The sequence below is a fragment of the Ambystoma mexicanum genome, chromosome 11, assembly GCF_040938575.1.
Source record: "Ambystoma mexicanum isolate Mex_15411 chromosome 11, UKY_AmexF1_1, whole genome shotgun sequence".
Classification (NCBI taxonomy): Eukaryota; Metazoa; Chordata; class Amphibia; order Caudata; family Ambystomatidae; genus Ambystoma; species Ambystoma mexicanum.
The window spans coordinates 1,002,040,818-1,002,067,026 of NC_090934.1; the positions used below are offsets into that span (position 1 = coordinate 1,002,040,818).

Here is a 26,209-nt window from a genome sequence, read left to right on the forward strand (position 1 = left end):
TCTTGTTTGAGTTCAGTTAAGTTGTATTGTTTTACTGCTGCAATGTGTCGCAATTACATTAATGTGATGCTGTAACCGGAGGGTGATGTCACGTGCCAGGGAAAAGCCTGGTGTAATAATTAGTACTACATTCGTTTTGACAAGGTTCAAACAATGAGTTGGATTCACCCACCTGAATTCTTCTCTTGCGCAGCTATCCTCTGAGCAGGAATAAAATGGGGAAATACCTAGAAGCCCCTCCGCTGACAAGAACTGAATGATTCAGCCCACGGTGGGACCTCCAGGGAAAACCCCCCGAAAGGGGAAAAAAACCCTTTGTAGGGAAGAGCTGCTAGAGTTCGAGGTTCCAGTCAACAGCTTTCCTCGTCTGTTCTGAATGGGTTTTCTCTCAATGAGGGCAAGGTTGTTCACCAGGTTCGTAAGTGCTAATTAGGATTAAAGAACAATATCAGAGGTGAAATAGGATTCACTAAAGAGGGAGCTACCCTAACTAGGAAGGAACAAAGTGGGAGCTCAAACTGAAAGTCGTGGCTTACCCTGAGGTACGAATCAGAAGTCTCCAAATAACGGAGGATGTGGTCTTTGAGGAAAGATGCTAGAGGAATTCTGTCATGGGACTGCAACAGAGAACAAGGAACAGAGTGCTTTCAAAAACTGATGGTACAAGATCCCTGATGCGAAAATCTTACAGAGACTAATTTGGGACCAACGTTACCCTTAGAAAAGGAAGAGGTGAAGAGGTCTGTTCTGGAAGTTTGCAGTAATCAGAGGCGAAGCAGGCGCAATCCCCAGAGATTGAATTAGCAATCTGACATCTGGAGGTATAGAAGGAATAATGATCAAATGGAAATTCTACCTTTATTCTCCCGCTGCCTTAATTAGAGAGAGAGCTGGAATACTAGACTATCGATGGGACCTATCCGATTGCTGTGTGCTGATTGTCAGGAGCGGCGTCTCCGTGACGCCGTGAAAGTGAATGTCGCTGTGGACGATCTTTCCTTTTCCCAGCCCCACGCTAAGAAATTAATAGAAGACACAGATCGATGATGACCACAAACGGGGAGTCCCTTGACCTAGTAACCAAATGGTTCTAAAGAGTTTTTAGGAAATAAGGAGATAAAGAGACGAACTCACAGAGCGTGGCTGGTCTCGCTGGAGAGTAGCAACGCACTGGATTGCCGTCCGTGTATCCAGATAAGCGTTGCGCGCGTCAGGAGGCGGGACTCCCAGCACGTCGGCAGTTGTTGAGAACACTAGTCCGCTGCCGGCAAACTGAAACTCCTCCATGTTGTAAGGAGGAAGAGGACCCGGTGCAGTGGTATCCTCGTATTGCACTATTTTATAGATAGCATTTATCACAGTATGCCCCCTCCTAAAAATCTCGCCCCCTGGTTTGTTCGGATGCTTTAGATGAAATGTTTGAACTAGTCATGGGGCATGAACTGCATTGTGCGATTCCCAAGTTCGATCTGAAGGGGAGTACCCCTTCCAGTCCACAAGATATTGAACTCTCCCATGGTGGAGTCGAGAATCACAAATACCGGATACTTCGTATTCCGATCCTGAAGATCCTTGTACCGGAGGAGGACGAATCAAAACCTTAGGATGAAATGTACTCCGGACATCTGGTTTCAATTGAGAGACGTGGAACACCGGATGAATCCGGGACCATGTCATGGGGAGTTTAATGATGTTTGTTCTCGATCGCTTCTGTTTGGTGGGTTTAGGCAGACAGCTGCATAGTGGTTGAGGCAATTGCACTTGCAGCATGTCGATCCCCATGCAGAGCAGGACTCCCCCTTATGCCACGGACCTCCGCACCATTTGCATGTCTTGTCTCTCCCTTGTGACTTTTCGGTCTTTGTAGTGTTTCCTCTTCGCTCACCCCGTTCTCGGTTGTTTTGGTGTCACGATATGCCAGCAACGTCTTCCATTGGCTTTGGGTTGTCGAGCAGGAGTTTTTGGTTTGCCGCTTCAATTACTGCCACTTGGCCAACTGTTTGTTCGCAAAGGCGCGCCATTTCTAAGATTCGGGACAGGCTTATGTTCCTCTCCGACAGGATGGCCCTCCTCAGTTTCTCAGACGAAATTCCATTTATGATTTGAAGACGGATGGCGAACTCTTTGTTAAGGAATTCACAGCTGACCGCCATTTCACGTAGGCGTGCATGGAATTTGTCCACTGTCTCATTTTCACGCTGTCTATCCATGCAGAAATGAAAACGTTCATAGTCTGAATTGAGTTCGGCCTTGAACATGTTGGTGAGGGCGTTCTTTGCAGCATCGTAATTGTCTGCATCTCCACGTTCTGGGATTGTGTTGAACAGGTGTAGTGCTACCGCTCCAATGTTGAGTAGAAGAAATGTGTGTTTCTTCTTAGCATAAAAATAATTGTGGGCCCAGGCTGGCTTGATTTCACTCACCAATATCCGGGGTTGGTGTTTTGGGGTGTTTACAAATGTCTCTTAGCAGTTTCCCCTCAGACTCTTTGGTCAATGATATTTTGAAGCTTTGTTAATGTCTGTATCTGTGCTTCCCATGTGCTTTCCAACATTGTAGTTTGAAAACGTTGATCTGTGCTTTTTTTCCGTTCTTGTTAAATGCTTCAGATCATTGGGGTTGCTGAAATGAAGCTCTGCTTCTTTGTATAGAACTGAGCGTGTCACAGAACGTTGGAGGTGCGAAAACAAGGCTCTGTAAACGTGCGTGTTAATGCACGGCTCTGCCGTTAGTTGATGGGTCTCTCCCCTCAGATTCACTTTTCTTGTTGGATGATACGGCATCGATTGCACGCGGGCTCTTATGATTCTCGTCGCCAGTGTGATGTATACTATTGTCAAGAACCGAGGCTTCCTCCCCCAACTCCTCACCTGATTCTTCTGAGAAGGATTCTTTAGGATTGGCCTCTATCTTCTTCTGATCCCTTCTCCTTGAGGGAGTTCTGTCCTTTGGAGTTTGGACCTTCTTATCGTGTAGGTAGGGTATGGCCCCTCCGGAGGCCACCTTGGCAGAGATGTAACCCTGACCTCGGGGATCCCCAGAGGGCCAGTCCTAATTTTCCAGGGAAAAAGCACGAATGCAGAAAAAACCCTGTTTCCGAATGGGTTCAGAAGGTGGACAGTCGGTTCCTCTCAATCGACAATGAAGGCGTCGTTTGCTCCACAACAAAAAGGAATGCCGGTAGTATAGATGTCTGATTCCACAACTGTCCAGACTACAGGGAGTATAAATAGAAGAGAACACTAGAAGTTCTCCAAATAGAATGCTGAAATGAGAAAAAGATTATAAGAAGAAAAGGCAACACCACGTGATAAGAGACAGAAGAAGGAAATAAATGGGATTAGGACGAAAAGAATTATCCTGAGCAGGTTGTGAAAGGGGGACTGAAAGGAAATAGAAAGGTATACGGATATAGTCCAATAATGCAAGAGAAAAAGGTTCCCAGGGTGTAGTCAGAGCAACAGGGACACAACAAGTGAAAGGCAAGGCAGCGCCGGTGGAAGTATTGGAATACCGGCGCCAACAATTAAAAATGAAATACTAAAGGAAAGGCTGCGCAGAGAAAGATGCAACACTAGAGTGACACAAGTGCAAAAAATGGAAAGGCTAAGTTAGCAAGAGGAACGGGAGCTAAGAAAGTCTAACAAGGGGCAAAGGCACAGAACCAGGCGGCGCCGAAACACTGTGAGTAGAAGGAAAAAGAACAGATAAGGCGGAGAGCAAAACGGAACAAACAGACAAACGAGGCACGGGCAGGAAGGAGGGAGAGAAACTAAGGTTGGATACAAGGCGGTCAGCAAGTTCACTGTAGGCACGGAGGGATCCACAGAAGAAACTCCACCACACGAACCGAGCGTAGACTAACAGATACAACGCATCGGTTTGTGGGAGGAGCCAGCCTCTTAAAGGTACGGCGGCCATCTTGGATGAGGACTGGAGCGCGCGCTGATCATAGCCGCCAGCGCTTCCACAATCTCCAATTCCTGACAACTATAACATCAGTCAGAGATTACCGCTGCGTTCACTAGGCCTAAATTATGTGGCGGAGCTTGTCGCTGCCATAGTTCTCAACTCACCCGCTTTTGGCGGGTGTCACCCGCCTTGCAAAGGGCTGACTCCCCCAGCCAAGCCTCCTGCACGCCCATTCATTCCAATGGGCGTCTCACCCGCCAAAAACAAAATCGGGTGATTTCACCCGCCTTTGCGAGACAAATGGTTGAGAGCTATGCGCTGCACATACAGAAACACGACTGCTCGTTATGGTGCTCAAACCCGGACTAGCCTCATGACGCCAGTTCCGGTCTCTTTATTTTTTTTAAACGTCCTGGTTCCCTGTGTCACGTGACCGGCCACTCTCTGGCACGTGAGACCACACTATGATAAACACTTAATAAACAAAATAAATGGGCAAATAGTTAACCAATAAAACTAATAATAAAATTATTGAAGATTACGGGTAAGTAATCGGGGAATGTTTTTGGGGGATGGTGGTTTGCTTAGAGTGTGCTCTCTTGAACATGCACGATAGATGTTGACATGTCTTGGACGAAGATGGGTCCAAGCAAGGACAACCTGCTGATCTATTCTCTTCAGAGATCCTATGTCCATTGGCCCTTCAGACCCCTTGACATACTTACCCAAAGAACCCCCGACACCACGTGCATGCCTCTTTAAACTGCTTCCTCACTAGTCTTCGGATCTTGTTTTGGTTTTCGAGGCACCGCCCGTCGAAGCTATAAACTCCGCCCCTCTTTTTCAGAGCCCCCACCCCCCAGCAGTTTGGCTACACCCTTCCTAGCAGACTTCTCGGGGCAAACTAGCTGTTTCGTACTCCCACATCCAGCCCCCTGTGTTGTTAATAGTCTTCACTCAGTTCCCAGCCTCCGCCCTCTTCGCGGTCAAGGCAGTGGTTCTAGTCCCAAGCCCTGCCTCCTCCTCTGTTTGACCGGCCTCTGTGCCGTAATTGGTCCACTGGTGTGTTTATGGGCCGTTCTATCCGCCCATATCATCAGTGCCACAATTTAAGACAACCAAGAGAGCAGAGACATGCAGCCACACTCTAGGATCACGTGCAATACGTATGTATTAATGTGACGAAAAACGAGATGTATAACACAGCTTTGGCAACGCTTGAAATCAAGGTCAATGAATCAGTATGGCTTGGGAAGGCACATGCATGGCAATTTGCTTCTGTCCCTGTCTCTTGGCTTTCCCTCTACTTCACGGTCTGCCCCAAACCTATCAAACCGCGCCTCCCATTGCGTGCCTGTTACGTCTTGCTTTGCCCCACCCCCGAAGTCCCGCCTCCCTGCTCCCGCACTTGCGCGCTGCTGTCCATCCGGGTCCCGGCGTGTGGTGTTGCTACTTGGTAGGCGGGAAATGGCGCCCAGGCTGTAGCGGCCGTAGGAACAGCAGAGAGCAGAGAAGCGGCGGGCGCCCGGAGCAGCGCCAGGTAAGCGACCGAGATGGCGAAAGTCCAGAACAGCGGAGGAAGGAGGGGTCGCGGGTGAGGGCTTGACCATGGGGTGGTGTACCACAGGCACTAGGTGAGGGCCCTGCAGAGGGGTAGCAGACAAGAGGTACGGGGGCGACTTCGAGCAACGCCGGATTGTGCAGGGCAAGGTGGATATAGGGTAATGCACGGGAGGTGAATGGCAGGTGTATTTTTCTAATGGCTAGACCCATTCTTCTCGGTATTGGGCATACTAACCCATACACGGGAGTGGGGGCAAAAGGCCTTTAAAGGGCGAGAGACCACTACAGTCGCGAATGAAAGACAGAACCATGTGAGCTGTTGTAGTGAGGGGCTGTACACCTGGAGAACCGGGGGGTACAATAGGGCTGGTGCGTGGCAGTGGAAACATTATTTTGCAGATCGTTCATTGTGGTTGTAGAGCAGCCCCCCTTTTTTTTCCAAACGCAGAGTTCGCTCTAAATGGAAGTGACATGTCCCACACGGGGGGCGGGGCACGACTAGCTCCCACCTGAGCTGCCTACCACCCACACATTTCGGGCTCCCCAGCGTTTCATCTCCCACAAACTGCATCCCATTTGTGTTTGCGGGGCCATATGCCTCACAACTTCCTTGGTCACACCCCCCTCCCTGAGTCACCTTTTCAGTCTCCGGCACGCGCATTGCTTTTGTCACTGCCACTTCTGTGTGTACATGCCTCTCCAGTCCGCCCTTTTCATGTTGGTTCCAATGCAGGAATAAAAGGTCCGTAAGCCTACCGGTTATCATGTCTTTTCCTACATTGCCCTAGTGCTTTTTATTTGTAACTGTCGCCGTATGCCTTTTTATAACTGCTGTTTTGGTTATGTTCATCTGATGCGGAATTAGTTTTATTTTGTTTATGGATGACATTTTCATAGCCTCCAAGCTTGAAGCTCTGTTTGTAATTGGTTTCGCATGTGTGTTCAGCATTTTGGATTGGTTGTCAAAGTGGGGGTTTAAATGTTGTCGATTTCTTCTGTGTTCGTTCTGGTCTAGGTTTGATATTGGAACTCAACATGTACTTGTATGTGCCTCGCTTTAATTCCTACCAGTTAGAAGTAAAACTTTACAGCAGTGTGACTATCGGGCTCAGTTAATCAGTTGAACAGTAACCACCGAGCAAAATCGGTTTGACGTTTTCGTCCCATTCCAGTCCGTCTTTGCACAGGCAGGCCCACTTAATTACGTTTCTTGTATGATGTGGATTTATTTTGCACGAAATTCGACTGTCCTTGACACATGCCCATGAGCTCACCAGAAGCCGTATTTTTGGCCCACAACTCCAGCTTGACGAATTATGGGCAAAACATGTTGAGGTTGACCGGTTGGCTACGCACGCTTTATAGCTTGCTTTAAGGCAAACAAGTGCCTCGGTCGCAAAACCCCCAACTGCTCTGAGGAAAAGACACCTGCACTGCTGCAATATGTTCGCGTACTCGTTTCTTTTGGTTCTAGATGATTAAATGTTGCTCTGTGTATTGTGCAACTTATCTAAATTGACACTACCCATGTTTACTCATCGAGTATACTGAGAGCCACTGATATCTATTTTAATGAGTTGATTTGTACAGGAAAATGTCTTTGCTTTAATCAGTTTTCCTTGCTACACAGACTTTTTGTATTACATTATAAATACTAATAGCAACTCAGCCTAGATCTGTTGGCAATTTTTGGGCTGGTTGTCTGGGGGAAGATGAAACCTTTTTGTTGAGAACGGCCTTTGTACACCAACCCAGTGCATTACTACTACTGGTCAAACCATACCAGCCCATTCGATGTAAATTGTTTGTTCTTCAGTCACTTGGTGGGGTGGATATTGACTTCCAAAAATAGTCGGGCTCCACAGCCTTTCCTTAGAAGAAACAATGACGCCACCTAAGCTTCAGGAAACCAATGCCATGCAGTTAGATTAGTGTCCCAAGATAACTGTACTTGAGTGTGGACATCTATTTGTCATTCTGTGGCCTACATTAACTGAATTTGGCACACCGTATCCGCATGCTATTTTACAATCACCAAGTACACCATAGATACATCATTAGAAATTCATATTGCATAAGTTTTGGCTACATATAAAATCCCCATAATAGAAAACATTAATGCATTTCCTAAAGATATCCTTAAAATACATATATCCAATTCATGAAATGTGTAAGACCATCAATTTGTACTACATTTCTTCAATATTACGTTAAGCTAAGAGAATTTGTAAACATTTTTCCACTGTGAGGGAAAGACTAGTTATGGCTGCTAAACATTATTGCCCACTATGTGTCTGGTGTCAATATTCTATATTCTGTTTTTATAAAGCCATTTAAGCCCCAAGCCCTTTCAGCCAAAAGTGTACATCTACTAGAATATATTTGATTGTTTCCAGGTCTCCTTGATTATTACAAAACTGACATCTTAATTTCACATCCCAATTGCTTCTTGTGCGCAGCAATTCTCTTGTTGGTAATATATTTTGGTGCATCTTTAGTAGCGTTCTCTAAGAGAGCTCGGGAAATTTTGTTTATGTTGGCAGTCGATAGGTTTGTAATCAAAAAGTTCACAAAAGCCTTGATCTCTTGCATTGATCCAACGTATTTACCCAATCTTGTCTCCAGTTATTTAAGTTCTTGTGGATTCGTCCTCTTTAGAGGCAAGGTCTCAATTATCTGGAAACCATCTTTCAAAGATTGTAATTAATCTTGATCGTAATTTAAAGTTGTAGCGAGAAAAGGGAGGTGCCATCAGCCGTCAAACATTGTGCAATTGAATTAAATACCTGAGGTGGCGAATGTGAATTATCCAAGCAAATGTTAGCACATTTACACCGATAAACATATGCGGGCATAATTGTCACCATCCTCCTGCAAAGAAGCTGTGACAAGTTTCAAAACCTTCTCCTGGGTTTTGTCATTCCAGACCAAACCTAAGTTAATCTTTCCTCATTGGCTCGCTCAGCTAAAGAGACTTCACCCTGTATTAAAAACACCCCCACTGACAGTCCTTTATATGTACCAGAACTTTACACTCGTCCTTAGTCCAATGAGTGGGCCTTTTCATGCAGTAGCAATTCAAAGATCATATTTCAGTCCAATGCATTTAAAAAAAAAAGCCACTCCTGTTCCCCCCCCCCCCAATCTCCCATGTTGACTGACGACTCAATAGATGAAAAGATAAACCAATGGAGACCCACATTGACATCATAAGTTAAAGTACCCAATGCCGCAAAGATCTTGAATTGGAGCATTATCATCAGCCCTTATCAATGCAGGAGGGACGCATGCTCAGTGCTGACCATGTCAAGATCACACCCGAAGGTTGCAACATTCTGCAGGCACCTGCCGTTCCCCCCCCTCTAGCATACTTTTACAAAATGGTGACCTCTGAATCCTGCACATCGTGTACCATATCTGCTCGGTCTTAGCAGCACGTTCCCTTTCTTTTAAGTTCTCTCTTCCAAGCAACTGTCGAGCATGGCCGGGACCAAGGAGAAGTGAGCAATTTATAACAGTCCTCCAACCCCCCCCTCCCTCTAAACCAAATTGCACCAGTATATGTTAGGCTGCATGCTGAATTCCATCCAGCTCCCTAATCCACCCCAGGTCCTCTTTCTAATCTGTACATTGATGCATTACGTGGAAAATCCTTGGCCTCAAGCCCAGGGACGGTATCTCTCAATTGGCTCTTGGTGGCTGCAAGGATAAAGTTCAAGACCTGTTGCATTGTTCACAAGGCTTTCTGGGGCCAGGGCCTTCGCTACATCCAATGCTCTCTTCCAAAATACCTTCCTTGTCGAGCCCTTTGCTCAACTACCTCCAACTCTCTCAGGGTTAAACGCTCTTCCAGGCAGCGGGCGGGGGTTGATCTCTCTCCTCTGCAGGTGCCTCCCTCTGGAATGGCCTCCCTGACTCTCGAGTTTAAGCTGGACGACCAGAAGTTCAGAAGCAGCTCAAAACGGTCCTTCTTCTCTGCTTTCTCTCCCTCCCCTGCTGACCTACCTGTCTGCTGTATTAACTGGTTGCTTGGCTACCCCCAGAGTCTCACTGGGCACCAGGCTCTTTCTTGATCACGCTTGCACTGCCTCCGGGCCTACCACACACTTGGGGTCTGTAACTGTAAACATACAGTCCCTTGTTCTCCTTGCACTACTCAGAGCATTGGTGCCCTGTTTGCCCCTCTCCCTTGCACTTCTCGTTCTCACACTTGCATGATCTGAATGACACAAGGCCTAGTAAGATCGTTTGTTTTGTCCTCCCTATGTCTTCTTTCCCTTGTCACACCTAGAAACACTTGTGTACAGGTGCATTATTATTGACTTATCATATCATGACCATTACATATGCCAGTAGGTGACCCCATGACCACGTTTCATCCAACCTAAAGGGCTGACCACAAGGTACATTTTAGATTACTTCAGAAGATAGTACTGCCACCTCTGCAGCAACTTGATCCGTGCAATTTGTACTGACCTCTTACAGATGTCTTGTATGCTCCTCTATACATCCATGACATCATCCAGATCCATTTCCCCATCTGTCTCAACAAGGGTTGCCACCTTTTGTTTGAAGCAAAAAACCGACTTGAAGCCGTGCCCATATTGTAGTGCCCCCACCGCCTTGACACGCCACTTTTATAGATTTGAAAACTGTAGTAAAATAGCAATAGGAGAGTAACACCTCATGCTGGCAGGTCATTTTTTAAATAAACCTATATTCGTTTTTTAAATGCAATCTGCATTAATAAAATTATACAAGGCTAAAGTGACATTTCAATAAACTGTCATACTTTTTTGGCCCAGAAAAGATAAAAAAAGCTGAGCTGATACTAACAATATTAGAGCCAGCGACTGTCACGCTGCTCTGATGCGCATCAACCCTCTTGCCAGGTCAATGGATGACACTGATCATTTATTTTTTAATTACTGAAAATGTTATTAGTCTTACAAGAATCTGTAAAAAAAACATTCCTAACATTTATTTTAAGCCAGTGAATCCTTGGAATATCTCAGTGGTGTAAGAACGTCTGCCATGATAACTCACCAAGCCAACATTGTAAAAATTCATGGGGAGAAGATGCGCCAGAGAGGCAGTAGTGGGACAAAAAGCAAAGCGATCAGTGGGCCAGAAAGTAGATGTGTGGGGGTCAGAAAGCAGAGGTGGGAGTGGTGGCTCGGAAAGGGAGAGGGTCGTAGGCCAGAGGTAGGGAGCACGCTGCAAATTGGGAGTATGGGGAGAGAGCATGATAGACTGAGAAAAGTTTGAGGGTTGAGAACAAAATTAAGGACTGTAGATTGCAGGAGAAACTGGAGAGCATAAGGTGCGAGTTGGGAGGGGCAGGGACTGAGTTAATCTAAAATAGGCTTGCACAATAGAGCAAGCCAAACACTGCTCTTTCAAGCCGAGGACTTCTCAGACTGCATTAGCTACATAAAAAGGTACAAATGACAGGCAGGCTAGCTAAACTTCACAGCCTTTTTTAAAAAAAAAAAATGTTGGCTGTGTGGCTCCCTAGCACCCTCCCGTCAATAGAACATGTGAAGCAAAAATGGTGCAGTAAATAACATTTTTGTGGTTCAAACTTTGCTTTGTTATATTTCAAAATGTTCAATTTCATGCATTTTCCTGGATGGTCTGACTAATGAAGTTTTATGTTCCCAATAGAAATAAAGACCTAGAAATGGCATGCTTTAAGGTTGATGTGGGCCTGGATGCCACGAATGGTTAACTTGAAATTGGTGAGCTAGGTGGGGAGTGGGGTGTACATTCCAAAACGCAGAGCAGTGGTCCCATAACATGTCTGACACTCCCCATCCACTCCTGGCTGTACATTTAACAGCGTTTTGCATTGTGGGATTTTAGCTTGGCGATTCCCAAAATGCATGTACAGCAAAGCAGTTTGACATATCAAATACTGACCACTTTTGAGCACCTTGCCCACAAACGCCCCATTAGTCTATATGGTGGGTGTGTAGCAGAGATATATATTCCCTGACCCCATGCCGCTCAGGTGTAAGAAATTCGTCCTATGCTGAGTGTTTCTCTGCATTCTGGTATCATTGCACAGCTATACGTGACAGAATACAAACGAGGTTTGGATTGCCTTTTCACGCGTGATATTGCAACAACTTCAGGTGTTTCAACTCTCCTTTGGGTTGGTTGTATTCATACAAATTGCTTGTTTTTTCCCCCCATATTTTTTTATCAACTTTTTGCATAACGGGCATAGAAAGGTCCCAACATGGAGTTTTGCATAAATACATCAACTTCAACATTCCTGATCATGGGTCTTCGTCCGCACCCCAGTCCCTCCCAGCACTCACCCTTCCTCTCCAACAGCTTTGTACTCGTCAACAATGTCCCCACATTTTTATTTTTAGATTTCTGTGGACATCCCCTGTGTTTGTAACTACCCGATCCCATCTTTCTATAACATCCACCCTCGTTACCCATGCACAGATTGTTGCAGTGCCCCGGCTCATCCATTTTTCCACTATTGCCTATTTCGCCATCATACACACTACGTTCATGAATTCCCCCAGCAATGTCCCTTTGGGCTCCCAGTGTATCTGCCTCTCCCAGATCCCCATTTCCCGTCGGACTCAATCCCAATACCTCTGCAACTTAAGGCCTGCCTGAGCTGCAGGTATTTGTAATTGTCATGCCTGGGCAGTCCCCACTTTCCCCTTGACTCCTGAAACTACCTAACCCCCTCTGTAGTCACAAGGTCTCCCCATCACCTGTATCACTTTGGCCTTTCACGCCATATCCCACCTCAGGTGTTGAATCGGGGGTTAAAAGAAACTTACATTTGAGGTGCAGGGGGGCTTAAGTGGTGATGGGAGGGGACACTTCTGAAAATAGGCGGGCAAGATTGGAGGCTCCCTCACCCCCTCCCCTTAACCACCTCCCCATGGTCTGCTGTGGGGACCGACTATCAAAGTGTATTTTAAAGCGCAATATGCAGAGGCGATGGACGTCTTTCTTGAAGGTAGCAGCTTTAAAGTTTTACTGCGTTTGTTCAAGTATATTTTTCTGAACAAACACAGTAAAATGTGAGCACCGCCAGTTTCGGGGAAAGGCTTCCCTCACCCCTCTACCTAACAAAATGCAAGTGCCGGGCTAACCCTTCAAATGTTGGGAGAGGCGCTACCTTCAGAGAATGTGGAGGAGTGGCAAACTTACTTGTGTAGGGGCATCTAACTTCATTACTTATTGTAATGAGACTATTCTAGTGCAGCTTCAATGTTACAATCGGTTAACTCTCCTTTAAGTCTGAAACACCCACTTCTTGCATATCCTGATGGTCCTAAAACGTGTGAAAATGACAGATGGTGTGCAATGAAAGACTCACTATCAAAGCATAACGGCATTGCAGTGTGGGGCAGTACTATGGACGGGCCAAGCAACTAGTGGCTGGAAGCGAATGTAATGTTGGTTCTACCACAGTTGGGGCCCGATAAATGGAATTCTTTTCACGGTTCAGTGACTTTGCACTGCCGAACAGACCCCGATTCATGGAACTGTGCAAAGTATATTTTTGCAGTTCAAAGGCAGGTTAATGATGTACTGCCAAAATGACCTTGCACTGACTTTGCCCAGCAAAAATCTACTTTGCACACTTCATGAATCACGGTCTGTCGGCAGTGCAAAGTCACTTTTCAGCAGCACAAACTCACTTTGAGCCGTGCAAATAATTCATGAATCGGGCCCTTAATCCACTGTACTAGAATCTCTGGTGGACTGACCGTCTGGTGACTGCCTGCTTGTCAAATAGTGTTATGAGACTGGGGGAGGGCCAGTGCAGCAAAAATGCAATTCTATGTGACCGTATTTGAGCCACTAGCAGAGGAGCACCAGGGTACACCAATGAATCCCTACACTTATTGTAAGGTTGTTAACTTAATCACTTATAAGCACTCCAATTTTTGCAGTTTGTCAGGGTGAGATTACATTGTTTGCCCGGGATCACACACTTGCGCTAAACAGCGAAGCAGGGATTTTAACCCACTATTTCAATTTGGGCACGGCCACCTTTTTCCACACATTACTTGGAACAAATATTTAAGTTTTGGGTGTCAAGACCTACAGTAATACTTTCCCGTAGTTTACTTGCAAAATACACACATTTTACAGTAAAGCATCATGACAACATGTAAATCCTTATAGCAGCATATTGGGAGTTGGAGTGGGGGTGCGGAGGTTCTGACTCTGGGGATATTGGGCAGTGCTTGATCATCCGAGCCAACCAGATGGTAGATTTGCCTTGGAAGAAAGAAAATGGGCCCAGAAGCGTGCTCCTGGCCATTTAAACTGTTAACGGGCACTGTTAAAGGGCACAGAAGCCCCGCCGCTCAGCCAAAATTTGGTTGGGGGGACATTTTCAGCCCGATCAGTTGAAATTGCGTGCCTGTGTTGAATCTCCTCGATGCACCGGTTCTCCCCCCCCTCCCTCCCCCCAAATCCTAGCCGCCAGTGTTGGCTTCCTCCTTCCCCATCCCAGGTGACTGTGCCCAAACCCTGCCCACCTCTGCTGTGAGTGGCAGGGCCTCTGCCCGTTCGGCCTCCCAGACAAGACCCCCATCAACTCCAGCTCCGTATCCACCAAACTCTCTTCTACCTGTGCGATACGCCCACCAATTCGCTATGGCCGGTGGTGTTGTCCAGCAGTAGTCTCAAATGCGGGAAGCCTAGACATCCCCCCCCCCCCAACCGTACAGTTCTCCAGCTTGACTGTAGGTGTCTTCTTCACCCAGAGGAACTCCTTCAAAATTTGGTTAACCCTATCAAGTTGTTCTTGGTATTGAGACTTCCGGGTTGGTCACATACAAGATGTCCACGTACAAAAAAATCTGTTCTTCCCTACCTCCTGGCCACTTGAACCCTAACAAACTCTGATCAACTCCGGCAGCTGCCAGAGGGTCAGGGCAAACAGCATGGGAGGGGAAGGGAAGTGGGCACCCCTGCCTGGTGCCTCTTTGCAATGCAAATCTTTCCGCAGTTTTGTTTACCCATTCCGGGGCCGTTACCCCATTATACAACACTTGAATCCACTTATAACGTTTTCCCTGAAGCCCATCCTTCCCAGCACTGAAGTCAGATCGGGTCTCGTCAAAGGCTTTTTGAGCGTCCAACGCCAAAATGTCTGTCAGACGTTGCAGCCTCTTTGCTCCCTCCAAGACCAGGTGGAGACGCCTAATATTCAATCTAGTGGTTCTGTTCCAGATGAATCTGGACTGGTTTCCCCTCACCATTTCTGCTATGATCGTACCCAACCTGTTCACCAATACTGTGGCAAGGATTTTGGGCTCTGTTTGCTAGGGATATTGGTTTGTATGACTAGTTACTCCTTTGGCATCACTACTATCAAAGCGTCTGAGATCTGGCGGGAGTTCACCTTTTTTTCCTTCTGCTACTTAAGCATTTCTCACAGCGACCCTGAGATGCCTTCCTTCAGTTTCAGCCAAGTTCAAGTGGGAAACTATTCGGCCCGGATGCCTTACATCTTCCCAATTGTCCCCTCGCCTTCTGTAACTCTTCTACATGTAGCTCCCCCTCCAGGGCCATTCTCTGCGCTCTCGATAATTGTCGGCTCCCCCTGCTCCAGAAAGTCCCCCACCCCCTCTAGTAAGATGCTTAGCATACAGCTGCTGGTAGAACACGGCAAAAGCACTTACTTTTTCTCCCTGCTCCCTCGTCATGTCGCCAGTCTGCCCCCCTGCTCGATTTTATGCAAGACTATTAATGTCCTCCCTCCGTGCCAACCATGCTGAAAGCTTCCCGGTCTTGTCCCTCAATTCGTGTATGTGGGCCCCCTTGTACCACCAGTTCACTGTTGCTTGTTCAAGGGACCTGATTTTATCCTCTTCCTGCACCTTCCGAAGTTCGCTTTCCACCTCCTGAGTGGGACTGCCTCATCTGGTCCTCCCAAGTTAAGCACCCTAACCTCTGCTTCCACCATTAATCTCTTCCCTCCCTTCGTTTGGCTGTCACTTTAGCTACGGCTCTCCTTCGTAGTACTGCCTTATATGCTTCCCACAGCACTTTTTTCGACTCTACCAAGTCTTTACTAAGGCTGCACTGCTCAGTTTTCTCCTTCAACTCCCTTGTCCGGTGCCTGGTTGACACCTAGTCTCCATTCGTCCCTCGGTGTATGATTTCCAGCCTCAATTATTTAGCTGAGAAGAGAATTCCTTTTTTTGCGACCGCCCTCCCTCCATAGATGCGCTAACCCCATTCCGTCCAAGAAGGTCAGCTTAGTACCTACACTCAGCCGCATTCCCTCCACAGCAACACCCCTCCAACGATCTAAGGATGGTGTAATCACTTCATTGAAGTCTCCCGCCACTCCCATGAAACCATGCAGTACCCCCATCATCCTCCTCTTGACCTCATCAAGCATTTGATGCAGTAGCGGAGGCGGGGGAGTATCTTTATGCAGGACTAGAATATCCTACCCGGCCACTTGCAACATTTTTACTGATTTCAATAATCATTGCAAAATGTTTACTCTTAACAGAAAATTGTTTTATTCAAAAGAGCACACTGTGCTAGTACAACCGACACCTGTTTCACCCTATTACAGGTCCTCTTCAGGGCTAATTCGTATAGTTCTCAACCATTTAGCCTAGCTGGAAAGTCTGGTGTTTTTCATGAGGTTCTTTTCAACCTCACTTCAAAGGTTTGTTTTTAGATAACTGGGGTTCACTTTTGTTTTTTGTGTGTAATTTAACTGGTGCTTGCCCTGGATGCATTTAAAACGAGACACAAAGGGCCTTGAAAGAAAATGTCACAGGTAACCACTGTAAAGATTGGCGTAAAGGAGTAATATCTGGCATGAGGGAGTTGAATTTTTTTTTGCATGTGGTCTAATTGATTGGGGATGCCTAGGTAAAGGGAGTTGGTTACAGTAATCAATACTTTCGTTAATTGAAGAACCAACCGTTTTTGTAAAGTGTTGCTTGATGTAAGGTTCTACGAGAGGAGCCTCACGTTGGTTTATCTGAGACTTTAGATCAAATTCCTTATGCGAGTAAAAAAACTGGTTTTTATATCTTTAAATAGTTCATAGGAATGCCGAACAATGGAGATGTAGGTCCTGAGAAGGTTCTTTTAAGTCTGGGCTGCCATATTCTGAAATTACCTCCCTGAGACTGTACGGAGAATGGTCAACCTTTTTCCTTTTAGAAGGCAAATAAACGATTCTCTTCTAATTTCACCCCCCCTCCCCCCACCTCTCCCCTGTTTCTCCTACTGGGCCAATACTGAGATTCCCAGTTTGTGTCCTAGTATAATGGCAAATCAAACTGAAAGACGAGTGAAGGAACCAACATAAAAATGGGGTCTGAGCGAATTGGATGCCAAACCACAGCGTTGCCTTGGATAAAGACGGATTACTCGCCCAAGACTGCATTTTTTGTTCACTACAAAATCCCCATTATGATTGCACCAAGTCTAGTCACATTTCTCATTATTTCCCCCCTTTCTTTTTTTGCGAACTGGCCCCCCTAGTCGTCATCTTTTGTTTGGTCCAGTTTTCAACTTTATAACCTGAAAACTATCTATTTTTTTTATTGTGCAATGGTTCATTAGTAAACTTTCTACAAAAATATAAAATAAAACCTCACAATATGCAACACATACAGTAAACCATCTTGAAAGAAAAAAATACAAATATTGCTTCGCAACGTGTATGGGATAAATGTTCTGTGCATTTAGTATCCGTAACCAAAACTTTCAGTTCCCAGAATTTCCAAATAATGTACACATTGACCAGAATGCTTTCTAATTAGTGTATGTGAACAGCCAAAGAAGTCTTTCTATTTGATCGTCGCGTTTACCCATTCTAAGAAACCATTGCTAAGTTTTTTTCCCCTCAATCCTAAAATGTAATGTTTCTTCTACCTTTAATCAAAACTTCAGAAAGAAGTACGTTGTTTCTTTCTGGTGAAAAATGAATGCACACTCGCACTATCTCTATTCTGGGTGTACTTTATTATGCTGTGTATCTTCGCTGTGTGCCTAAAATCTCGTGTATGCTTTTTATTTGATTTTCAGCAGGGCACAAAATGTGCACTCGCCACTGCTTGACTCTTGGTGGGTAAGAAATGATGGGCTGAGTGTATGTGTAGAATTAGAAATTGAGGTGGCGGGTGACTTTATGGCTGACTGGTTTGCAACTTGAAATGTCCCCCCCCCCCCTGCTTTACGTTTCTGGTTAAATTATTCAGCAGGTCACAATTTCTTAACTACATTTTTCACATTCCAAAGTGCATTGATTTATTAAGTGATTTTGCCCAGTTTTCAGACTTTTTAAATAATATTCAGTAAGGTCTTACCTCATGCAAAACAGTTTTACAAATAGGTCCGCCTTTTTTGTGCCAAGGATACCAGGCCAATGTTTGCTCTGCTGGCTTGAATGGGAGTTTCTATCGGCATGCCCAACATAGTTTTTCAGAATTGTCCGGAAGACTGGGTCTTAGCGGCTTAGGAAGAATCTACCTTGTCTCATTTCCATATGGAACTATTTGTGTCTTTGATGTCTATTAGTTGCAGGTGTAAGGGAAACTGCTCCATATTTACAATTGAAACCTTAAATCGATGCAAATAGCAGAGGCACTTTTTGTCAGTATTTTTCAATTAGTATAAGCAGCTTCTCTATGCAAAGACAACCGAACTCCCAGCTAGAGTAAGTGTTGTACCACTTCCAATTTATGGCCAACCGTTTGTCACTCCTATTTTTCAAATGGCGTAGAAAACACCTTTTTTGTTTTTTAGTTTGAGCTGCCAAAATGTCTTTAGAGGAGGAGGCAGGCCGATCAGATTCATGCACCTCATATGTCCATGTAAGCCAGCCAGGTTGAATGCATTTGACCAAGCTTAGCTCGACATTGCCTTCGTGTTAAAGATGTTTAGTACCCCGAAGCATTCACAATAGTTCCAATGCCTTTTCTGAATCCAGTTGGGACGGCAGGCAGGATACAAGAACCGTGCTAAAACCGCATGCATGGCACTTGGCTGATAATTGCGAGCGTCGGAGCGTTGTCCCTCCTCAAAAATGGGGAATACCAGGGATTTAGTCCAGAATCTCTGAATTTGTGATATTGGGAAAGTGTAGATTGTAAATCTCTACCCGTTTATACGTCTAGTGTTTAACAGTGTTTGCCATCCAGGTTAGTCACACAGGATATTTTCACTTTCTGTACAATTTTAGGCTGTCCACAGTCAACATTTTACCACACCATATGGCTAACGTGTCAAAGCTGTGCTAGTTTAACTCTGAATTAGAAGGAATGTGTCTCGAGCTTTCCATGTAAATGGAGAAATATCATTTACCCCTGGTTCACTTTGAAAATTATTATCTTAAATTGGAGCCCAAACATGCTTATTTGTATAAACTGTTGCTATCATTTCATGGCAGCAGATTACATTGTTGGTAAATTTTATTTTTTGCCCATGGATTTTCTTCTGCTTGGCTCTATTCGGGCGTGAGCCAAAAAGCCCAATTACTATTTAATTCTATTGTGACTGCTTTAATCTCCCTTTTTTTTTTTTAATTGCTCTTAGCACATGATATTTAGGGCCACAATCTCTTGCGTTTGAATTTTCCATTGGGTCCAGCTATTCTCTTGATCCAATAAAAAAAAATAAACTATCCTAGAAAAATGGCCTGGATTGTACAACCATTATATATTTTCTTTGTTCTTTGACCATACAATTTGAATCTTTATATTTAATTTTACTTGTACTTCTTGTACTAGCCAGTGATAAAACTCAACCATGCCCTCCACACTAAAAGCATGATCATGAAGGCCGCTCTGTTTAACCAGTTTGGGGTCTCTTTCCTGCCCAATCAAACTCGCTTCTAAAAAAGACTGCTTTTTGGCAGCACTCATCTCCTCCTTTCCTGCGGTTTCTCTTCTCTTCAAGGAGGTGGGGGAATCCAACTCCTGAGCCCCCTACACAAACATACGTTTTTCCGACTTCCAATTACCTCCCATCTGTGCCATACCCTACCTTACTGCCATCATCCAAGTCACTATTCCTGGTGGGTTATCTTGTGTGGGTGACTTCCTGTATGGACTCTTTTGTGGGTAGCACAGGAAACGCCATCTATTGATCACATACAGATCATCCACCAGTGAGGAATTCCATGAAAACTTTGAGCGATTGGGGGGAAAATAGCATATTGTAGAGCTGGCCATGCCAACAGATCCTGTAAACGCAAGAGTTTTGCCCCATATGCGCATCACTAAAACCCACTGGCACAAGTAATGCACCCTGGTTCTTCATGTTTGGTTGTGTTTTTATTTGTTTTAACTGGACTTGAGGTATTTATTTTTGTGCAAAACGTTTTTCTTTTAAATATACTACTAAAATAATTCTATCTGTAGCTAATTTCCTGTGTGGAAAGTACTTAACCTTAGATGTTGAGAGATGGCTTTGTCCCACGGCTAGACAATTACTGTGAACATGGTTTTGGTGGGCAAACGACCCAGTGCACTAAAGTTGCCCTGCCTGCTGTCGTAAATATCTTAATAGCCCATGCTCATGTTTAATTTGAAACTGCAATTATCAATCCCCCTTTCGGCCAGCCCTCATCTCCATTGATTGCAGGGTGCGAAACAAATCTGAGAACCATCCAAGCCCTGGGATTCATAAAACCATGCTTCCTAACAACATGACATTGTGTTCATACAGAATATCCTTCTATGCACTCTACCAGAAAGCTTTGAATACCTTGCATGCTCATGGTATTCAGGGCAGAGATCTTGGATCTTCCTTCTCCTGAACACTGGGCCCTTTCTCTCTCTGACCCCCCCCCCCCCCCCCCCCCCCACTTTTCCTCAGTTCACTGTCTTATTCTTGTGAAGACGTCGAACCCAAGCACACGAAAACCTTTGTATCTGGTTAGATCATAGTTCATACCGCAGATTATCTTAAAGTAAGTTGGGGCAAAACATTAGTCCTCGGAAGGGAAAGAAACTTGCAACACATACCTGTGGTTAATACTCACTGTCTAGGAATCTCTTGAAAGCTGCCCACTATACATTGTCTACTAAACTGTTTAGAAGCGTATAACTTCATACCCTTTGTTGGTAACCGCTTTTCTACCTAAATACTATTGACATTCCCTTGCCTTCTACCCGTTTTTTTACATGCTGGTTTAAGATCTCTGGAGATTTGTGTCCCTGATGTAAGCAACTCCAGGTAGCGTGTTTGACTCCAGAGTAAGTATGCTATTGCTTTTTTCATTAAGTCTTACCGTAGTCATCAGCCTCTAGGATTGTACTGATTCAATTTGAACTGATTCTACCTCCACGGGTTCCTCTCCCAGCCGGGGTAGATGAGGCTTTCCTTGCTTTCACTATCTTCGATTAATTCTACACAGGTCTGCGATGACAAATTATTCCTAATATCCTAGCTCTCAACAACATTTTATTTGTTTTTTGTTGCTCTAAACATTTTGTAGAATCATATAGGGCTTCATTGAAAGAAAACAAAGTGTTATTTATGCTAGCACTTATGTATGACGTTATTCTTCACATTCATCGTCTGCAGGAGCTGCCTTTGCAGTGTTTATTTTATTTTTTTCCCCTTCTGTGCTTTACTGTTTTTGTGCTTTGCTTTCTTAGTTGTCTTTGCTCTGCCTTTTTTTCTTAAATGCTTAAGAGGACTGTCCGTGCCTCCAGCCATCGAAGAAACCTCAATATTGATGATTCTGAGCCCCAACTGTTAGCACAAGAAGGCTCCTGTATCAATTTCGTGCTGTTGCACATCCCCAGAATGACATGTACCAATATGCAATTAACTGAATGCAGACCGTGCAGGTTTATTTTTCCTTTCAATGTACATTGGCACAATACCGATTTATTTTTATAACCCTACCCCCGTTAAACAAGGTCCCTACACCTTTTAAGGCAAGATGGAAAGCTTGTTTGTGCTTTTGCTTCGTGTGGAGGCTCTTATACAAACCAAGGACCCCACCAAAAGTGACCTTTTTAAGGAAGTAGGTGTGGGGTGACAATACTTCAGATAAGATTTTGAAGTGATGTATTTGTACCCTATTCTTCAAAGTTGAGAAATTATATTTTGGGCAATAAACGTAAGCCCCATTCTCAATCGGAGTCAGTTTTAGTGATACATATTTCTTTGCACTTAGTATCTTAAGAGGTAAATTTGTATCTTTTAATATCAGGCAGTAAGTTTCTTCCTGTGGCTGTGCACGACTGGTCCAAATATACCCAAAGAGCTGTGTGGGTGAAAACAAAGCGGCGGGGTTGCGGGGGGCGGCCTACTATGCGTCCATTTTCTATTTTTTTGTTGAGTATTTTTACTCATTACTCTATTTTGGAGTGTTGGATTTTTTTTAAAGTGGCAGATAATCCCCTATCTGTACGGCTGGATGAAGCTCTGATGGAGATTAATATCCAAAGAAAGCACTTCTAGTTAATCTTTCCTTCTCTTAATAAAGCAGTCTTGTCTAAGTTAGCATGGAACTTGGTAGCCTCTTTTTTTTTTTTTTTTGTAGAAGCAAACATGCTTGTTGAAAAGCATTATCATTTTGCTTCTGCTTCTCCTGATGTTCTCCACTTGAAGCGAACACATCCTCTTCACCTTACACTCGGTACACTAGTGTTTCACTCTTCCCTTTTTCCAAAATACGCTTTATTAAGTTGACGACAATGTTTGTCCTATGGCAGTTAATTTTCGACCCTACGGTAGTTGACCTAGAAAGGTTTTCTAAAATGCAAGAACTGCCATGGTTGTGATTGAGGAGAGCATAGGTACAGTTTGATCCAGCAGATACAAATTTTAGAATATTTTCTTTTTTTTAATTTTCTTTTTTACAATTCCTGTTAACTTTTCACCGCTGCATTAGCACCATACAACATAAAACAAACGCCTAGCAAGGAGTAACATCCCCGGAGTAAAACGGTGGTATTGCTGGGCTCTTTTTGCAAAACTATAATTGGCATCCTCGAACAGAATTTAAAATATGTAATTTTGAAAATGGTCGTTACTTTTGTGGTTTGTGAAAGAGAAAGCCAGATAGCCGTCATAGTTTAGTGTCTCCAGTGAAGATCCGAGACTAGCGGACTCAAAATGAAGCGGGTCCTGCCATGGCAGTAATGTCTGTGAAGACTGCAGGCTGTGTGCTTAACAATGTTCGTTCTTCAGCGTCCATTCCTGCCTTGCAGAAATGATTATTCTGGGTCCGAGAGCACACACCTCTGCAGTTCCTTTTCTGCTGTTAAGACCTTTGTGCAACGCTGACTTTTTCATGTCGTGATTACTCTTCACTTTTTCTTGGCCTTTTGGCCTATTCTCACTCTCTCCGCTTAGTATTATTTTTAGCTCCAATATCCATCTTCTCCTTTTTAATAGCACTATACCTTTTTTAGCTCCAATATAAATCCACTTTTCTCTTGTTGGCCTCATTTCTCTGCCCACCATAAGTTTCTTTTTTGTCTTCAAATATATGAACTGTTAAGTTCCCTCTTACCTCTGTTTATTGACACCCCCCCCCCCACTAACACCCTCTCTCCGCCTAGCTCTGCTTTAGTTAACTTTTTTTGTGCTAAAACACTGAAATATTTCCTCCTTCACTCGTAGCTATATCTAGAAAAAAAATAGGAAAGCTATAAAAATAAATGAATTGCCAAGAATGTAAAGGTAAATGCTATCCAATATATAGCGACCACTGGAGACAGTTGTGAGGAATGAACCACATCAATCATTCAGAATTCAACCATCCAGTAAATAACCTGCCTCCTGATCCATTAATAAATATAGTAAGGGTTAATCACTCCTTAAGCCCCATTGGACAGGTTCCTCCCAACTATCAAGCCACCCTGCTGGGTAAGTAGCAGCTAGGCTGGAATGAATGGGAGGAAAGTGGATAAAAGGTGAGTCTCTTGGCTTGGAAGGCAGAGTTGACCACTGGAACGAAAGAACTGAAGACCAGCTTGAAGAGGGCTGCTGCAACTCCTGGACCGTTGGTTTGCCCGGTGAAGCCCTGCTGCAGGTCCGAATCGCCAAGTTCACCTCGACAGAGAAGCCCTGCAAGGACGACTTCACCCTCTGGGTTGGTGGGACCAATCAACTCGTAAGCCACCTGTATACCATTCTCGGAGCTGGTTGTATTTTCCTCAAGAGTGGTGCAGGAAACCGAATAGACAGGGAGAGGGACACCAGTTTGTGTGCTTGACTACAGCTACCGGAATTGAAGATTTGCCAAGTGCCAGCTTTGACCAGTCCCAGTGCAGTGCAGAAGTCTCCCAACGCCCTCCCTCTTGTCCCCACGACTGAGGCCCAGGAACAGCGAGATCGGCAGGAACTGCCAGGAACCGAATTCTTCAGCTGCATCTTTCTTCATTGTAAGGTACTGTGAAAACCCAACCGAGAACTTGCCTCTCACTGCAAATGTGCTTGAAACTTTGGCAACTTGCAGGCCTAGTCAGCTTGTGACCCAACATATGAATCTTTCTTTTACGAACTACTTGAACTTTGGCAAAGACTTTTCCGTTTAACTACCAGAACTGCTTTATCGTATTCAAGACTTTAGCCCATTGACTTTGGCCTAACCTATTGCATTGAAACGGATCCTCTGAACTTAAGCTTTTTGCACTGTCTAAGAGTAACTGTTACTACTTTTTATTAACTGATGCCTTTTTGCTCCTACTTCAAAGTAGTTTAAATGCCTCAAATGTACAGTGTTAGTACTGAAGAGTATTTTTGTGTGATATAGATTGCCTCCTTCTAGTGAATGTTTTATAACTGACTGTTGAATGAATTAATAAGTGTTTGACCAAGAAACCAACCTGAGTTTATTTGAATACTTGTGTTTGTAGACCTCTGTGTAACACCTTACAGCTCACATTCCCTCTTGAGATAAGCCTGCTACCAAAAACTGTGTAGTACAGACATACCAAAGGTTGGTTTTGCTTACACTTGTAGTCCTAGTTGTGTGTAGTGGTCCCAAAGGGTACTGCATACAAACTCTGCCTCATGGGTCCACATTTTAAATTAGTGCTAGCTAGTAGCTCACAATCACTTGGCACCTCAATTTTACACACGGCACACCATTTCTTATCACTAGCCAATGGCTGGTGGCAAGTCAACATTTTAATCCCTGCCTTGCCAAAGCCACAAAATTAAACAATGTTTATTTTGCAGCGCACTGGCCACAATCTGGCAACCTCCGGATCCTCTGAAACCTCATCACATCTCTGCTCTCTACTCCTTTTGCGTCCATTTAATCATGCTAAATAGCTACTCAGTGGACATTCATTGCCTTGGCTGCCCATCCCAACACCATTCACTGCCATTAACCCCTCGTCACCTTCCTCTTCACCATAATTTAAGCACCCCGGGGGAGTAGGCCCATACTGCTCTTCCCTGCTGTTGGCAAGGGGTCCTCGGGCATGTTTAAATGGGTCCCGATGCATCCTCAGATGGCCCTGCACCCACCCCTAACACCGCAAAGGCCTGCAATCTATTTGTTCCACACTGCTCCTCCGGGCGGGCACACATGCACGCAATTCATTAATTACTTTCATATCGCGCTCAAACTACAGTACACTAACCTATTCCACATGCACTTGCCACTGTACACAAATGCCCCTTTTATTTTCATGTACCATGGCTAGAACAGGCCTCACCCGATGCAGTGGGGACCAATTTGTGCAGCAGTGAGATAGTGCCAGCAATCTAGTGCACTACAGTAAGCACAACGCTGTTCATAGATGTAAAAAGAAAAGACTGGAACCCTTAACTCGAGCAGGCTGAAGCCCCCTGGAAGAAGGGCCTAGCAGTGCACACTGGCTCAGCATGCATACTACGGAACTATGTCTTATGAGGCATGTTATGCGTGTGCTGAGTCGGTAGAGGGCAGCAGTGGTCCCTGGCAACTGTGTGTGTACTTTAGGTAATGAAAAACAACCTGCTCAATGAAGCGGTCTGTATCACTACATATTGTGCCCAAATTTGAACTCGCCAGCAAGGTAGAGTAGCATGTGAATGGTACTCTCCCTTTATAACATTAACTCTACTAGGTGTGGTTGAGTAGATTTTGCTAGCCCTCCATGGTCCCCAACTACTTACCCTCATGGCTCAATCTTTTCATAATCTGACATTGGGTTCAGCATCAAGCCCTCGACCAAGAGCTTGTTTCTAGACCCCTAAAGTTTCGGTATTTCCTTTTTTAAAAAAAATGTTGTTTAGACTGAGAGCTCTGTATTACTACAGTTACTAGTCCCTTAGCAGGGAGGGACAAAATTGCATTCCAATAGTGCAAAAGTGGCGTCCTGTTTAGAGGATCAGTTACCAGGTCTAGCACTCTGATCCAAAATCCTTATTTTAGAGCCCCAGCACACGTCTTTATTCAGCTCCACCAAACTGAGTTTCTGCCCAATACAAGTGAAACCAAATTGGTTCTAAATCTTTGGTCAGTCCTACTGTCATGAGGCATGACCCAACCCGTTCCCACATTACCATACCAGTCCCCAACTCCTCTGACCAGCTCCTCTACCCTATCGTGGCCATCCCCATTGTGTACTCCTGCATTGGACCTAGAAAGGAGGCCACCAAGTTCTCACTTGGGGGCCCAGTAGCTGCACAAATTGGGCTCATCTGGCAGTGGCCCGGGCAGCATGTCAATTTTCGATTGAGTGCGCAGTTGTGCAGTGCCGTGAAGGCAGAAAAGCCCTTCCCCTTTCAAGGGCATCCT

The 26,209-nt window shown here is 44.8% G+C and overlaps 1 protein-coding gene across 2 annotated transcripts in view; it reads left to right on the top strand.

Moving 5' to 3' along the window:
* The first annotated feature begins 5,018 nt into the window (after window positions 1–5,018).
* CTDSPL2 (CTD small phosphatase like 2) overlaps window positions 5,019–26,209 on the top strand; it is an 896,843-nt gene continuing 875,652 nt past the window's right edge. Inside the window, exon 1 of one of the 2 annotated variants that reach the window (XM_069624195.1) lies at window positions 5,019–5,452. The gene's annotated coding sequence lies outside the window, so the exon portion shown is untranslated. The remainder of the gene's footprint in view (window positions 5,453–26,209) is intronic. The other variant, XM_069624196.1, reaches the window with a different exon arrangement.